The sequence below is a fragment of the Furipterus horrens genome, unplaced genomic scaffold (assembly GCF_987537825.1).
Source record: "Furipterus horrens unplaced genomic scaffold, mFurHor1.1.pri manual_scaffold_4, whole genome shotgun sequence".
Lineage (NCBI taxonomy): Eukaryota > Metazoa > Chordata > Mammalia > Chiroptera > Furipteridae > Furipterus > Furipterus horrens.
This window is the reverse complement of record NW_028327174.1, coordinates 110,781,711-110,800,129: the sequence shown is the minus strand read 5'-3', so window position 1 is coordinate 110,800,129 and position 18,419 is coordinate 110,781,711.

Sequence of the window (18,419 nt, the reverse complement as noted above, 5' to 3'; positions counted from 1 at the left end):
ATACGACATAGCCTTCTGGATTTCCCTCTCATGCAGCCTAAAATACCACCACCATCACCATAAAGAGAGGATTCTCAGCTACTGTGTACATCTGTATATTTTTCTCCAAAACACTTCCATTAAAACAAGACAATAATTATTTTTAAGATTTCAGTATCCTTCTCCAAAGTTGATGCTACTGACATGTTCACGAGAAAATGGAACCGAGGAGTCCAATGAGCCAGATCTTACCAGCTAACAGAATCCCTTGGACTAATACTGAAAACACCATCTTGCAAAACTACGTATATCTTCACCTTGCCCTTCCAAGTCACAATCTATCAGTATGATGCTTCCTCTCTTTGGGGGAAGCAAACTTGCTCTGGTGAATTTGTCTTCAGCCTGCCATCATTTTGTTATTTTTATTACATTCACATGTGACCAGCTGAAAACCACTTAGAAGAAAGTTTAAAAATGTTCCCAATTCTAGAGTAATATACTAGCCTGGAAACAAACATGATAAAAAGGCTTAATCTAACTCCCATTTTAGACATTAACAATCAGCCTTAAAGTCACTAGCTCATTGTTTCTCTTCTTTCTCATGCTTAAAGCTTCTGAGAAAGACAACATCACCCCTTTCTTTCTGGCACCTGAAATCCATGACTTCTCTTTCTCAGCTCCCTCAGCAATCTCTATACCCAAACACATTTTAAGCAGTTACTCCAGGTTCTGAGGTCTTCTTCTACATGCTCTTTTACCTCCTTTCACCCAGTTTACTTCTGTCCTTTGCCTCTTAGTGGCAAAAATGGTAGGTGCACATGGTGGCACTGTTCTAGAATTTGGAAAGAAGATTGGTGATAAAAGTTATGAAGATTCAGGAACGTTGGCAAAATGACTCCAGCTCCTTTTTCCCACTGTAAGCCCTGATTCCTTACTCAAATACCCAACAAGGTATAAGTATATTTGATAATGTCTTTTTGGTGCTGAGAGCTCACAGCTCTCGTTATAGGCAACTCCTGTGATAACATCTCAATCCTACATGTCCAAAACAAAACTCACACAAACTTTTGCTTTCCATCCTTGTTTCTACTCAAAAACATCACACAATGATTCTACCACTCAGACCAGAAACCATGGGTCATTCTTAGCTGTCCTCTTTCTCTCACTTACATCCAGTCCACCAACTTTTGTCTTAAAATTATATCATATATATCTTATCACTTTTCACCATCTCCATTTCAGTCATGCTGATTCAAACCACCATCCTCTCTCTTAGGGAAGTTACAAGCCTCCTAACACATCTCATAACCCTTCAGTCTCTGCCATTCCGCTCAGAGACAGAATCCAAAGTTTCACAATGACCTGTTTCCTCCCCCACTTATACTGATACCAACATCACACCAGCTCTCTGTGCTTCCCATAAACCATGCTCCTTGAAGCTGTGTCTGCCCAACCCTGCCACCTCAGGGCCTGGCACTGTCTTCTGCTTGGAGTGCTCAACCTTCAGACATCTGCATGCTGACCTCTTTCTGGCTTCCCTCAAATGTCTTCTAACTACAGACACCTTTCCTAATTACCTAGATAAAGCAGCACTTCACACCTCCATTCAAATACCCCTATCCCTTTACCCCTCTTCATTTTTCTCTACAGTGATCACTGGTCTCTGACATACTATATGTTCATTTATTTTACCTAACCCGCACTAGGATGTGAGCTCTCTAACATCAAGGAATTTTCTTCACTCCTAAAATAATGCCTGATACATAGCAGGTGCTCAGTCCATTGGGTGAATAAACTAATGAGTGCTATTGTCACAAAGAGCTGTGCTTAACCAGTGCTGTACAAATAAGACATTGCTGCTGATAAGCCTGCAGTTCACCTTCATGCTGCTGTCTTACTCACTACCTGTCCATGCCATGGATCTCCTGAGGTATGGATCAATAATGGAAACGATAGCAAGATATAAACTCCCTGTGTATCATAGAGCCATATCCTTTGATAAGGAACTCTCTGTTAAGCCTAGGATCCAGTCCCCATTCTCCAGTTACCAGGTAAGTTGAAGCTAAGAGCTGGGAAGACACCAAAGCCACTGAGTTCATCATTCTCACAGACTTGTAGGGTTCCCTACTAATTTAAATGGAACAAAGCTGCAAAAGGTCAATGTCCTTGACTACGGATCCAAACCCAGGTCTCACTCCAGTGTCCAAGCTTTTGCCATCACACCATCCTCCATGTGAAGTGTGTTGGCTTTCCAGGTTTTTGGCTTCTGAATCCTTTCTTCACTCTACTCTCAGTAACTTTTTTTAACCATGGCTGATACAAGCCACCCAGCACCAAGACTCAGAAGCAGCCTCTGAGTGAGCGGGCAGCTTCAGGCATTCTCTCCTGTCACTTGAAGTAAAGGACGTGCTCTCTTAGAGGGATTTAAACTGGTAATTAATACCTTAAAATTGTAAGAAAATAGCCAATACTGTGTTAATATATTTGCCCATGTGCATTTAATAACAGTCTCCTCCACTTTGAAGCCAAAGAGAGTTTTACTAAATGTCCTAAAACTTTCTTCTCCTGTTTTCCCTGTGTACATTTCATTTATATATCACTGTGTTGTCTGAAGGTGACTTGCCCACAAAGAGCCAGTAATGTTCTCCCAAAAAGAAGATAAAAACAAGGGCTGCTAATTTAGAATTCCAAGTATAGAATCCAGACACAGATCTCACCCCCTGCCTGAGTTCACTTTCCAAGAAAGATCTAGATATAAACTATATTCGGTGATTATAAACAATAATTAACTCAGGCTGATAAGAATGTATTCGATTTCCCAGGGAGCTCCTTTCACTAATATCAATAAAGACAAGAGCTGGAATTTGGGAGGAATTGGTGTGCAGAGCTGTGCTCAGGAGCAGTTTGAGCACCATAAAGGCCAGATGAGAAAGTAACATCTAGCCCCTGTCCTGACTGAGAACCAGAGAACAAAGTCAGTTTATTTGAGGTCAGAGTCCCTCCACTCTGTACCTCCTGGCTCAAGGTTGCTGATGTTAACCAGTGGATGATAAAGAATGGTTTAGGCAATATGCTGTACACCTAAAACTAATATAATATTGTATGTCAACTCTCACTGGAAATAAAATTTAAAGTATATATTTACCATATTTTAAAAAAGAGAGTAGTTCAGGAACAATCTAAACTTATCAAGTCCCACCAACCAGGTGAATGTATACATTGTTTTCTTCTGCTTCCATCCAATTGCGCTTTGTCTACTTTAATTCTGTTCCCCTAGAAAGACTTTTAGCCATATTAGGCAACTTCAACGCTGGGTAGTCTCAGACACTAGAAATAGCTCCTTGTGCTAATTCCTCTCTGTTTCCACATCTTCTTCTTCTCCTAGTCTCAGAAAATTACAGATTGTCCCATAAATGTATTTCCCCAGAAGGCTGTGTCACTCTGACTCTAAGCCTCATACCACTAAGTAGATAAGTAAACAGTCACACACAGGACAAGTGGGCAGACAGATCATAGGGAAATGACAGCTCACCGAGTAATCAGAATGTGTATCATACACCATGAGCCCACTCTCTCCAATGGGACTGTGTTAGGCTAGAGGAAATGGACAATAGGGAGTCACCCACAAAATGTGATTGGTTTTCTTAATAAGCTTGAAATGGATTATCTGGCTGGGTCATGTTAATGGGTTGCATCTGTCCTGTTTTCCATGCTGGCAGAAGGAGCAGGTTTTATTTTTTTAATAGCAAATTACCATGTGACATCAGAACTTCTCAGTGCTGTAGCCTTTAGCAAATTGTACTTCACATTACAGCAGTGGCTGTTTTTCTGACATATTAAAATCTGAAAACTATGACAATTAGAATCTTTCAGAGTGTTTCATTAGCTCTGCTGATCATTTTCAGCTCACAGATCTCAACTGAATCTCTTCACTTTTTCCCTTGCCCAGAAACACATCTGCTCTTTTTATTATTGATTTGCCAGGCAAATTTGGCACACAGTCACTTACATATGCTGATTGAGGCTTATTGAAGGCAGGTGCACACTTGCATATATGTGAGCATGGGGACACCCTTCCAGCCCATAAAAGAATACTGGGCATGTTCTTGTGTGGAATATCTGTGCTCATTTATTCATAAACCTGAAAATTTGAGGCATTTTTATTGCTTTTACATATTACGATGAACAAATTAGAATAAGCAGAAATAATGGCCAAGCCTACAAAGGCACCATAATTTTTAAAAGCCAAAACCTAGCCTCTATTCAGTGACTGAAATGGATCCAAGAACACAGCCCAACTTTCCTCCTAGCATTTTTGTGTTGATGTTGTATAAAAACAGTCATATGACACTACAGGGACAGGTAAATGCAATCCTATATTTTCATCAGAGTGAGACATGTACAGGGCTCTTCAGTTGCCTAGAGAAGTTGAAGCAGCTCTAACAAACATATTGTTGTTTGTATTAGACTCAGCTATGAACAAGAAGTTAATGTGAGAAGACTTCACTCATTGACTTCAAAGGCGCCTGTGTCATCCCGGTGACTGATCCTGGATGTTGTTATATGTGGCTCTCAGGTGTAAGATGAGCACAGCTGCAGGTGATGGTAACTGATATGCATAAGTCAGTGTAGTAAATGCCTCCTAAGCAGGTTTTCTCCATTCCTGCATCAGACAAATGAGCAAAGAGACTGAGAAGGGAAAGGCTGAGAGGCTGTCTGTACCCCTAATATTCCGTATCCATCTCCAGTACACAGTGTTATCTTTTCTCTTTCTCACAGGGGCTTACTTACATCTGTATACAAAGTGGCTAGCCCTCATAGGCACAGAGTCAGTGCTCCAAAAGTTGTCCTGGGTGTATGAAACAAGAAGGAACCCATGGCTGAATGGATTAATGCTAAATATGGAATGAAATTGTAGATCATGAAAGGATTTTGAGGGCCTATCTGGTTCCTTCATCTTACAAAGGAACAGTTCAAGATCATCAGAAGTTAACTGAGGAACCCAAGGGTGCGCAGCTCAGTGGTGAGGAACAGAATTTAGACTATTTTGCTGATATTCTTGTGCTCCACACACACATTTGAAGTGACCGATTTCACAACACAGTGTGAACATATGTCACATCTGGACAGTCACACAGAACAAGAGACTGGATCCTTGAAATCTTGTGGTCAGGGTGGTGTCATGACCAAGGTGGAGCAGGCAACCCTGAGGAGGCAGCCAATGTGAGACTCAACTATCAGGCAACATTATATCAACATAAATGAGAGTATTTATTTACAGTAACCATAAGTTCTATTTCTAAGACTTTGCTCTCTTTGTCTTAACCTTTCATTTCTATGCCTCATGAAGAATCTAATTGCTGCCTCTGAAGTCTGCAACCCCATTATATTCCCACCCCTGTGGGAGTGCCACCACCATTCACCAGTCCCTCCAATGATCTCCAACTTACCTCTGCTCCCACCATATTTGCCATTCCTAAATTCACCAACTTCAACTGGTAATTAATACAATGACTACTATTTATTGAAGGATTGTCCAAGTGCTGAGTACAGTGGTAAGCACTACATTACCTCATTTAACTCCAAAAACAAAGCAGATACTATTACCATCCTTATGCATGAGGAATGTGACTTGGAAATTGTCCCATGCTTAACTTCTTAGTGGGACTCAAACTCAAATCTGTCCATGTAGGAAGTTTAGTACAGTGTTTAAGGTCCAGAAAAAGAAAGAGCAGTACCACCATAACTGGGTCACACACTAGCAATGGATCCCCAATCCGTTTTCTTTTTATTTATTTTAATCCACATCCAAGGATATGTTCATTGATTCTAGGGAGAGGAATGAATCTAGAGAAAGGAACATTGATGTGAGAAAGAAACATCAATCAGTTGACTTTCTATATGTGCCCCAACTGGGGATCAAACTTGTAGCCCAGGCATGTGCCCTGACCAGAGATCGAACCCACAACTTTTTGGTGTATGGGACAATGCTCCAACCAACTGACTCACCCAACCAGGATCCAAATATGTTTTTTTTTAATTCAATATTTAGCATAAAGCAAATAAAAATGATAAAAAAGTGTTCTTATTGTTCTACATTCTCCTCCTGATCCAGCTTCTAAGAACCTAGAGCCCTACTTATATACTCTTTACTCCTCTACGCTGTTCTCTTTTCCTGTCTCCCTGAATTCTATTTCTCCCAAAAGGGATTAATTCTTACTTTAGATAAGTTCTTTCCATCATGGTAATGTGCATTTTTGGAAATCTTTCCCATTTTATAGCTACAACACAGCACCTAGATTTAGCAAGAATGATGTTAACAACTGCATCTCCAAGAAAAATGCACATCACAGAATGAATCCAAAGAAGCCCATTTTGGCATGCTCAACAGTACACATTGTGGCCTTCCTTTCTGTGGGATCTCTGCACAGATGCTGATGTGGTTGCCTTTTCATGGTGATCCCAAGAAAATGATGCTCTTATATGCCCCAGATATGTGGACTGAAGTGGCTCAGATGCATCCTGTTGCATCCCTCCTGAGCCACAGTTCACCCTTACTTATCTGTGGGATTTAATTCAGCTTTGTTCATCAATAGGTGGCAAGTGAATTGTCATCCGTGTCCTTTTGTTGAGACCTATCACTTCACATCACTTCATATCATGAGAGAAAGACTGGATATTAAATTCCCTCTCATGGGACCAGCATCACCCCTGTAACCAGCTCATCACAGAGCAGCTGCTCAGCATAGCTTGTTTCCTCCACCCAAGGGTTTTGATGGAGAATGACCAATTAGAAAACTCACAAGGAACAGAACCACCTGATGTACCCCCAACAAGCCCTCAAAACACAGGGGTATAATATTCCTTAGTTTCTGGTCATGTAGTCTAACATGGGACAAAGTTTTAGTTCAGTCACCAACACATGCATTAAAGTAGAGAAAGTTATCTCCAAACTGTAAAATACCCACAATTAGGACACATCTCCAAGGCCATCCTCAATGAGGTGTTTTGCCCAGTGAGGCTTTGGCTTGCTCAGACTCAGGGGGTGACATGTGTCATTCATCACAGTCATGATCCCAAGGCACATCCAGACTGGCAGTGACAGTTCAGTGCAGTGTGACTCACCAAGGCATAACTAGGGGCATAGGATTGGGATGATTGCTCAGGGAAATAAACAATATATTTATAAAGGACTATTTAGAAGTCACCCTCAAGACATGAAATTCTGTTTAAACCACATGAAGATATGGTCTTTTACCTAACAGGCAGAGCTCAACTCAGACAGCAGGAGCAACAAATAGAGGGTGGTGGACATGCCAAGGTGGACAAGCACTTTGATTTCAAATCCTTCCTGGAGTTCCCTTCCTCCCACCAGGTCTTATTATGGACCTCAACACACTTGCACAGAAAAAGAACAGGAGATGAGCCAATGAATAACATTTTCTTCGTTTATAACCAAGAGTGTTATAAACAAAAGGTGAGAATTATCTGAATGATTACCTACATGAAAATCAGGAAGCATAAAGAATAAGGCTTCTCAAAGTATCTAGGTTATCATAGCCAATTACAAGGCTCACAGCACCCTTGCAAGTCCTCATGTCAGGAGCCACCCTGTCTGACATACCTGACTGTGGTAAGCTGCTCCTCACAGGCTCTAAGAAGAAAACACATGGTCATAAGCGCAGCCTTCCTGGGCACATGTGCTGGATCACAGCTTGGTGCACAGTGAGGAAGAGGACTCAAATGATCTGAGGTACAGTTTTGGGTACCATGAAAGAGAATTTGTTTGTTTGTTTGTCTTTAAAATTACAGTTAATAATATATTAACTTCAGCTGTACAGCACCGTGGTTAGACATTTGCATAACTTACTAAGTGATCCTCTCATAAGTCTATTACCCACCTGACACCATACATAGCTATTACAATATTATTCACTATATTCCTTATGCTGAAATTAACATCCCGATGACTATCTGTAACTACCAATTTGTACTATCTTAATCCCCTCACTTTTTCACCCCGCTCCCAACCCTGTCTTAACCCTCAGTTTGTTCTCTGTGTCTATGAGTCTGGGTTTTTTGTTCATTTACTTCATTTTTTTAGACCCCACATATAAGTGAAATCATATGGTATTTGTCTTTCTCTGTCTGACCTATTTCATTTAACATAATACCCTCTGGATCCATCCATGCTGTCACAAGTGGTAAGATTTCATTCTTTTTATGGCCAAGTAATATTCCATTATATATATATATATATATATATATATATATTTATATTTATATATGTTTATATATATAATCTTTGCATCTTTTTTATTCACTTTTTAATTGATGAACAGTTGGGTTGCTTCCATATCCTGGATAGTGTAAATAATGCTGCCATGAACATAAGGGTGCATATATCTTTTTGACTTAGTGTTTTGGATTTCTTCAAATAAATACCCAGAAGTTTTCCCTAATTAGACAAGTTTGATTCTGTATCTGCTGTGTTTTCTTATAATAATCTTCTGTGTATAAAGTTTCATAACACTATTAGATTCCAAATAAAGCAGAGGAGTAAGTAGAGGCTACATTAACCTCCTCCCAGGACCAATCTGGAATTACAACCAAATTGTGGAGAAGTCATCCAGAATAACCCACTGAACAATCACAGACAGAAGAAGCCATTTTATCACAACACGACTGTGATACAGAGTACAGAGTAGATGCAAGAGGACTGGCTGGGCTCCCACAGATGGCAGCTGATGGTCCAAAGAAATATTTCAGCAGCCAGGGGTTTCCCCTGAAAAATGTGCAGTCTAAACCCCAAGTGGGGCTCCCCAGCCTACAGCATCAGAGCAGGAGAAGAACCCAGACAGCATCCAGCTTCAAAAGGCAGCAGGGTTTCTGCCTGACAAGGAGAGAAGGCTGGAGACACAGAGAGTCTCTTAAAGGGCCAATGCACAAAATTCTACTTGCATTCACTTACCCTGGGCTTGGGCAGAGGGAAGGCAAAGTGTACAAAAGATACTAAAAGACAATTTGGGGATGAAGGCTTTGGAGACATAACTGAGGGAGCAGCTGACAAGATTCCCTCGCTGTGTCATCCCCAATACTACAGGAGCCATGTTGCTCCGGCAGACCATTGCATCAACCAAAGGGGAAGCAATAGCCCCACCCACAGAAATTACTCTGCCCCACCCTGTGGTGCTTATGCCTGACTGCTGATTACAGATTCACTAGATTAACAACTGAAGGAGACAACCACCGACTGTGGATCACTGGTAGTCTCGAACAGGCTGCATACAGCCAAACTGGGACACCATCTGACATCACAAGGGGAAAATCTAAAAAGAGAAAAAGTGGTAAACCTTAGATACAGCTAAGATGAATTCCACCACAGACTTCTTCAAGATATGCATTATTTTCTATTCAACATAGCTTTTTAACAATCATTTCTTGACCTCCAAGTCTGTGCATATTAACTCACTAGTTTTAATATTACAGTTTATTTCAACTTTCATATTTTGCTCCTCCCTTCTCTTACTCCATTTTATCTTCTTATTTTCTCTTCTTATTATCATTTTAAATTCTACTTTCTCTCTTCCTATGACTTGTTTCCATGCTGCACTGCTACTGTTTCTCACATCTCCAAATTCTCAATACCATTTTTATATTCATTAGTCATCTCAAAATCTTTTTGTTTGTTTGTTTTTCTAATACAGTTGTGTCACTTTTCCCCATTTCTCCCCTTCACCCACCCCACCCGTTCTCCCACAGTCAACCCCCACTTCATTGTACATGTCCATGGGTTATCTATACTAGTTTCGTTACTAGACCCTTCCCCTTTTACCCCCCTCCTTTCCCTTCTTCACTCTCTCCTGGTAAGTATTAGTCTGTTCCTTGTTTACATGGCTCTGGCTCAATGTTACACATTTGTTTGTGTTGTTCATTAGTTTCCAATGTTAGGTGATATCATAAGGTATTTGCCTTTTGTTGCCTGGCTTATTTCACTAAGCATAATTCTCTCTAGTTCCACCCATGTTATCGCATGGCAGGAGTTTCTTTTTTATTTCTGCTGCATAGCATTCCATTGTGTAAATATACCACAGTTGTTTGATCCACTCATCTACAGAGGAGAACTTAGGCTGCTTCAAGCAATTGGCTATTGTAAATAGGACTGCTATGAACATAGGGGTGCATAAGTTCTTTTGAATTGGGGTTTCAGGATTCTTCGGGTATAATTCTAGCAGTGGAATTGCTGGTTCAAAAGGCAAATCCATTTTTAGTTTTTTGAGGAAATTTCATACTGTTTTCCATAGTGGCTGCACCAGACTGCATTCATATCAACAGTGTACAAGGGTTCCCGTTTCTCCACTTCCTAGCCAGCACTAATTGTTCCTTGATTTGTTAATGATGGCCATTCTGACTGGTGTGAAGTGGTATCTCATTTGCAGCTCTCTGGTGGCTAGTGATATTGAGTATTCTTTCATATGCCTATGGACCCTCTGAATGTCCTTTTTGGAGAAGTGCTTGTTCAGGTCCTTTGCCCATTTTTTGATTGGGTTGTCTCTTCTTGCTGTTAAAGAGCATAAGTTCTTTATATGCTCAGAGATCAATTCCTTGTCTGAGGTATCATTAGCAAATAGGTTTTCCCATTTGGTTGGTTCCTTTTTCATCTTGCTGACAGAAATTCTTTAGTTTGATGTAGTCCCATTTATTTTGTTTTGTGATTTCTTTTATTTACCTTGCTTTAGGAGATATATTAGTGAAAATATTTCTATGTGGGATATCTAAAATTTTTCTGCCTATGTCTTCCTCTAGGACTTCTATGATGTTATGGCTTATATTAAAGTCTTTGATCCATCTTGAGTTTATTCTGGTGTGTGGTGTAAGTTGGTGGTCTAGTTTCATTTTTTTGCACATCCCTGTCCAGTTCTCCCAGCACCATATGTTGAAGTGGCTCTTTTCATTCCATTTTATGTTCCTTCCCACTTTGTCAAATATTAGTTGACCATATAGACCTGGGTTTATTTCTGGGTTCTCTAGTCTGTACCATTGAGCTATATGTCTCTTCTTATGCGAATACCAGGCTATTTTGATTACAGTGGCCTTGTACTATAGTTTGATGTCAGGTACTGTGATTCCTCCTACTATATTCTTCTGTCTCAAGATTGCTGTGGCTATTCGGGGTCCTTTAGGTCCCATTAAATTTTTGAAGTATTTGTTCTAGGTGTCTGAAACATGTCACTGGTATTTTAATAGCGATTGCACAGAATCTATAAATTGCTTTGGGTAGTATGGACATTTTAATGATGTTGATTCTTCCCATCCATGAACATGGTATATGCTTCCATTTACTTGTATCTTCCTTAATTTCTTTCTTCAGTGTTATATAGTTTTCTGAGTACAGGTCTTTTATCTCTTTGGTTATGTTTATTTCTAGGTACTTTATTTTTCTTGTTGTTATAGAAAATGGGATTTTTTTTAGTTTCTATTTTTGATAATTTACTGTTGGTGTACAGAAATGCCTTCAATTTCTGAATATTGACTTTGTACACTGCTATTTTGCCAAATTCACTTATTAGGTCCAGTAGTTTTTTAGTAGAGTCTATAGGGTATTCTATGCATACTATAATGTCACCTGCAAATGACAGTTTATTTACTCTTTTCCAATTTGGATGCTCTTTTTTTTTCTTGTCTGATTGCAAAGGCTAGGACTTCCAAGACTATTTTGAGTAGGAGTGGAGAGAGTGGACATCCTTGTATTTTTCCTGATCTCAGGAGGAATGTGTTCAGTTTTTGCCCGTTGAGTATGATGTTGGCTTCAGGTTTCTCATATATGGCTATCATTATATTGAGGTATGCTTTCTCTATTCCTATTTTGCTGAGTGTTTTCATCATAAATGGGTGTTGTACTTTATAAAATGCTTTTCAGCATCTATTGATATGATCGTATAATTTTTATCTTACATTTTTTTATGTGGCGTATTATGTTTATTGATTTTGAAGTATTAAACCATCCTTGCATCCTTGGAATAGACCCCACTTGATTGTGGTGTATGATCTTTCTAATGTGTTGGTGGATCCGGTTTGCCAATATTTTGTTGAGGATGTTAGCATGTATGTCCAACAGTGATTTTGGCCTGTAGGTTTCTGTCTTTGTTGTGTCTTTACCTGGTTTAGGAATTAGGGTAATAATGCCTCAGAGAAAGATTTTGAGAGTCTTCCCTGTTCTTGTATTTTTTTGAATAGTTTGAGAAGGGTAGGCGTTAGTTCTTCCCTAAATGTTTTGTAAAACTTACCTGTGAAGCCATCCTATCCAGGGCTTTTGTGTGCCAGGCTTTTCTTAATTACTTCTTCAATTTCACTCTTCATTTTTGTTCTCTTCAGGCTTTCTGCTTCTTCTTGATTCAGTTTTGGAAGATTGTGTGTTTCCAGAAATTTGTCTGTTTCGTGTAGGTTGTGAAGTTTGTTGCCATATGGTTGTTTGTAGTAATTTCTTACAATCATTTGCATTTCTATGATTCAGTTGTAATTTCTCCTCTTTCATTTCTGATATAGTTTACTTGGGTCCTCTCTCTTTTTTTCTTGATGAACCTGGCTAAAGACTTGTCGATTTTGCTTACTTTTTCAAAGAACCAGCTCCTAGTTTTTATTGATCATTTGAATTGTTTGTTTAGTCACTATATCATTTAAGTCTGCTCTCATCTTGATAATTTCCTTCCTTCTACTCGCTCTGGGCTCTGTTTGTTGTTGTTCTATTTCTTGTAGCTGTCTGGTTAGATTTTTTATTTGAGAACTTCTCTCCTTTTTAGGTAGGCCTGTATTTTATGAACTTTCAGGATTACTTTCACTGCGTCCCTTAGGTTTTGGGCTGTTGTGTGTGCATTCTCATTTGTTTCCAGAAATGTCTTGATTTCTTCCTTGATGTCATTATTAACCCATTCATTATTTAATAGCATGTTATTCATTCTCCATGAGTTTGAATGTTTTTGAGTTTTTTTTATTGAAGTTGATTTCAAGTTCTGAGACTTTGTGATATAAGAAGATGCTTGATATAATTTCAGTTTTCTTGAATTTGTTGAGACTTGTTTTGTTTTCTATCATGTGGTCTGTCTTTGAAAGTGTTCCATGTGCACTTGAAAAAAATGTATATCTTGCTTCTTTGGGGTAAAAATTTCTATATATATCAACTAAGTCCATTTGATCTAGAGTGTTGTTCAAAGCCTCCATATCCTTGGTGTTTCTTTGCTTTGAAGATCTGCCCATTGTAGACAATGGGGTGTTAAAATCCCCTACTATGAGTGTGTTGCTGTTAATATTTTTCTTGTAGTCTACCAAGATTTTCCTTATATATTTAGGTGCTCCTATGTTCGGTGCATATGTGTTTACCAGGGTTATATCTTCTTGACGCATTGTTTCCATCAGTATTATGAAATGTCCTTCTTTGTCTCTTTTTATGACCTTTACTATGAAATCTGTTTTGTCTGATATAAGTATTGCTACCCCAGCTTTTTTTTTTTATGTTTATTTGCTTGGAATACTTTTCTCAATCCCTTCACTTCCAGTCTGTGTAAATCCTTTTTGATGTGTGTTCCTTGTAGAGAGCATATATGTAGGTCATGTTTTCGTATTCATTCTGCTACCCAAGTGTTTTGATTGGAGCATTTAATCCATTTACATTTAAGGTTATTATTTAAGGTATTTATTTATTTCCCTTTGTACTTGTGTTCCTCTCCCTCTCTCTTTTTCTTCTTTTTCTTAAAGCATTCCCTTTAGCATATCTTGCAATGCTAGTTTGGTGGAGATGTATTCTTTTAGTTTTCCTTTGTCTGAGAACTTCTTCTTTCACTCTTCATTTTGAAAGAGAGCTCTGCTGGGTAGAGTAGTCTTGGTTGTAGACCTTTATTTTTGGTCGCTTGAAATATTTTTTGCTATTTCCTTCTGGCTTGTAATGTTTCTGTTGCGAAATCAGCTGATAGCCATATCGGAGCTTCCTTGTGTGTGATTTGCTGTTTTTTTCATGCTGCCTTTGGGATTTTTCCTTTGTCTTTGAATGTTGTCATTTTAATTATGATGTGCCTTGGAGTGAGCCTCCTTGGGTTCTTCTTTATTGGGACCCTCTATGCTTCCTGCACTTGTGAAACGTTTTCTCTCCTCATGTTAGGAAGTTTTCTATTATTATTTTTTCAATCAGGTTTTTTAACCCTTGCTCCTCTTCTTCTCTTTCTGGTATCTCTATAATACGGGTATTGTTGTGTTTCAAATTGTCCTGAAACTCTCTTAAACCCTCTTCATTCTTTTTCGGTATTTTTTCATTTTGTTGCACACTCGGGGAATTTTTTTAGTGTTGTCCTCTTGCTCACTGATGTAATCCTCTGCCTCATTTATCCTGCTTTTGATTGTTTCTACTGTGGTCTTCATTTGAGAAATTGTATTCTTCATTTCTCTTGGTTCTTACTGATAGTTTCTATGTCCTTTTTCATGCTGGTGTCATTTTCAGTAAGTTCCTTGTAGCTTCCCTGGAATTCTTTGTAGTTTCCCTGGAGTTCTTTGTAGTTCCCCTGGAGTTTGTTGTAGTTTTCTCTGGGTTTGTTGAGTTCACTGAGATTTCTCATTACCATTGTTTTGAATTCCATGTTTGATAGTTTGCTTGCCTGTATTTAATCTATCTTTCCTTCTGGGAGTTCCTCCTTTCTTTGTTCGGGTGTTATTTCTCATTCTTTCAATTTTGGGTCACTATTCTTTTTGTTTCTGTTTTTTAGATTGACCTGCTTTTTTTCTCCTGCCTTTGTGGTGTGACATTCTTGTATACAGTTGTTGAGCTGCTGCCTCCAGCTGATGCCACTTGAAGGGGAGTAGTTTGCTTACGAGATTTCTCCCATAGCACTGGGGATGATTCTACACTGGGATCTAGTCCGCTGCTCTCCCAGCTCTTTCTGCAGAGCCAGCACCCAAAACTTTTTACAAAGTGCCTCTAGTTCACTTCACCCTTCTTTGGCCTCAGCCAGTGGTGAGTGCACTCCCTCGTGCAGGCCAGGGCCAGCTGACTGGTGGTGCACTGTGATGGATGAGTCGCAGGTTCTTCTGTACACCAGCATGGGGCCAGCAGTGGGCAGACTGATTGCACACCAGGGTGGGTGTACCTCAGGCACCTCTGTGCACCAGCCAACAGGCTTGTGTGCACCTGAGTGTGTGAGCTGGGGCACTTCTGTATGCATGCTCATGCAACCCCTGGAGGGGGATGGTTGGGGAATGGGTGAATGCGTTTCTCAATTATCTCATCCCACCCCTAGCCTTTCCTCCCTTGTCCTCAAAAAACAATCAAAAGTGAAGAAGAAAAAAAACACAGTCACACACATGCATGCACACAGTCACACACACATATGCGCATACACACACATAAATATACTGTTTATTGCCTCTCAGAGCCAGATGCCACCTGGCTCACTCCTGGCTCTGCCAGCAGGCAGAGCCTCGCTCTCCACCCTGACTCCTCTCAGGGGAAACCTAGGGTCACTAAAAAGTCTTTGTGCACTACCAGCCACAGCTTGGGCAGCCAAGCCAGCCGGAAATCCCATTCTGCCCCTTTCTCCTCCACTATCCTCATGAGACAGGTCTCTCTCAGATGCTCTTATTTGATCCAGCAGTGTCGAGGCTCAACTCTTGCCAGTACTTAGATGTTAATTGAGATGCCCTATCCACAATTAGCCTAAACTGCAGACAGGTCTTGGGAGCACGCAAGCGCAGCCTCCCCTCACTCCTCTGCCATCTTCTATCTCCATTTCACATTCTTTATCCCATTCTTAAAATATCCTTAATCTCTCTCTAACTTGATCAATCTTTGCTAATGGTTGTGAATATGATGGGTTTTTTTTGCATTTCTTCAATTTCATTCCTAGATCTTCATTATTTTTTAAGGCAAATCTTAAATTTTACCTTTCCCCTCTCTACTTCATTTTCCCTTCCTCCTGCTTTTCCTTTCTTTGTTATTTTAAATTTGAATTTTTCCCTCTGTGCCTGGTTTCATTCCTCTCTCTTAACTTTCCTTCTCCCTCTATCATCTAAAAATCACTTTCCTTTCCTCTAGATATCACTTAAGCATTTTTTTCACTCTTATTCCAATCCTACTTATGTTAATCTTTGCTCATTTTTTGTCTATAGTACTGTGGTGGATATTTATCCAATTTCATTCTTTTTGCTTTTTTTTCTCTTCTTTTTATTTTGTTCTCTCTCCTACTATATATATATATATATTGTTTTTAATTTCTACTTATACCTAATACTATATACTTCCCTTTTTTTACTTCATTCCACCTTCTTCCTTCCCTTTTTTAGTTATGATGTGAATTTTATTTTCCTCCTCTCATCGCATTGTCCCTATTCACTACTCTTATTATTGTTCCTCCATCTACCTTTTCAAAAACATTTTTCTTTCCGAAAGTCATCTCATATTTATCTTTCCATTCTTATAGTTGTCTTAATCTCTTTACTCCTTTATTAATACTGGATCATTTGCTGTCGATAGTGTGATTGTGGGTGGAATTATTTTGGGGGTGTAGGTTTCTTTCCTGGGCTGTTTAGTTTTGTTCTGGCAGCACCTGTACAACAGCAAAGTGACTCTCAGTCAGATAGCTGGAGGGGAAAACCTACCAAATAATTACACAACAACCCAAACCCAATTACAGCCAGGTAGCCCACAAAATGGCATAAAGGACATCTCAAGACCATCAAGTTCAGGAAGTCAAAGAGACAGCACCAGTGAATCCCACAGGACTCCTGCCACAGAAGATCAAACCACAAAGACAGGAAGTCAAAGAAGACTAATATAAGATGTAGAAACAAACAAGAACAGTCACCTAAAACAGGGAGACAAAGCAACAACCTACCATCAAAAAAAAAAAAAAAGGAGGCTTCCCCAGAAAGAGTGTTAAATGAAATAGAAACAAGCAAACTATCAGACATTGAGTTCAAAATAATTGCTATAAGGAAGCTCAAGGAGCTCAGTGAGAACTACAAAGGACTCCAAGGAAGCTAAAGAAACTTACTGTGAACTACACCAGTATTAAAAAAAACATAAAAATTATCAATAAGAGCCAGGAGGGAACAAAGAACATAATTTATGAATTGAAGAACAGAAGAGAAGGAATTAAAAGCAGTCTAGATGGATCAGTGGTTTGATTCAGCAAGCTGGAGGACAAAGTAAAAAAAAATTCACAGGCAGAGCAACAAAACGAAAAAAGAATGAAAAAGAACAAAAAAAGTTTAAGGGCACTGTAGGACAACATGAATGGAATAATATTATATCATAGAGACACACAAAAGAGAAGAAGAGGAGCAAGGGATAGAAAACCTGTTTGAAAAAGTGACAGAAAATTTCCCTAACTCAATAAGAGGAAAAAAAAATTATGCAAGTCCAAGAAGCACAGAGAGTCACAATCAAGATAAAGCCAAAGAGACCCACCCCAGATACATCAAAATTAGAATGGCAAATTTCAAGGTTAAAGAGAAAATTTTAAATCAGCAAAGGAGAGAAAGTTGGTAGCATGCAAGGAAGCTCCAAGAAGGCTATCAGTTGATTATGCAACAGAAACACTAAAGCCAGAAGAAAATGGCAAGAAATATTCCAAGTAATAAAAAGCAAAGGCCTGGAGGACTTTCTAAAAATGGCAGCGGAGTAGTGGTGGTGTTGTCTGCTCACTCCCATCATGGAGGGACTTCAGGAGCAAACACAGAAAGGAGTGACTGAGTGCAGATTTTGTACAGCATGAACAGGGAAGGGAGTGTAGGAGCAGCGTTAAGCAGGGTGGAGAGTTCAGCTGTGCACTCCAGGCTGAGTCGCTGGGCCTCCAGGACCCAGCGCTTCTGCTGTACGGTGCCTGAGGAAGGCAATTGCTGACAGGCTTGTTAGCCAGGAGCTGCTTGGAGGCTCACCACCACCAGGGGCACACCAACCAGTGAAGTCTGGCAGGGAGTCAGCGAGAGGGTTTGGCTGAAAAGGCCAGAGGCGGTGTGGGAGAACAGTGAACAACCTGGGCTGGAAGGAACTGTGTGAACTGAGTCTAGGTGGGAACCTCCTTGGCTGCAACTCAGGACTGAAAGCTCTGTACTCAGGGCACATGCAGCGCTCGCGCTAGGGCCCTAGAGAACAAAGGGGCAGTTTTGAGGCAAGGAAAGGAGCCCACAAGGGAAATCTGCAGCAGAACTCCAGGCTCAGGGGGTACCTCTAGGCAGGTAGGTGGCGCACGCCCTGGCGCTTTGAGCGATCACACCAGTGCTCTACAGAACAAAGGGGTAGTTTTGAGGCAAGAAGAGGGGCCCATATGGGAAAGCTGCGGTGGATCTGCAACCTTGTTGAGGACCGCAGGCCGGCAGGTGGCATGTGCAGGTGTATAGACAGGGACACGAGCAGATGCTGTAGTTCGGGAATGGAGACATGACTGGAGGCAGAGCCG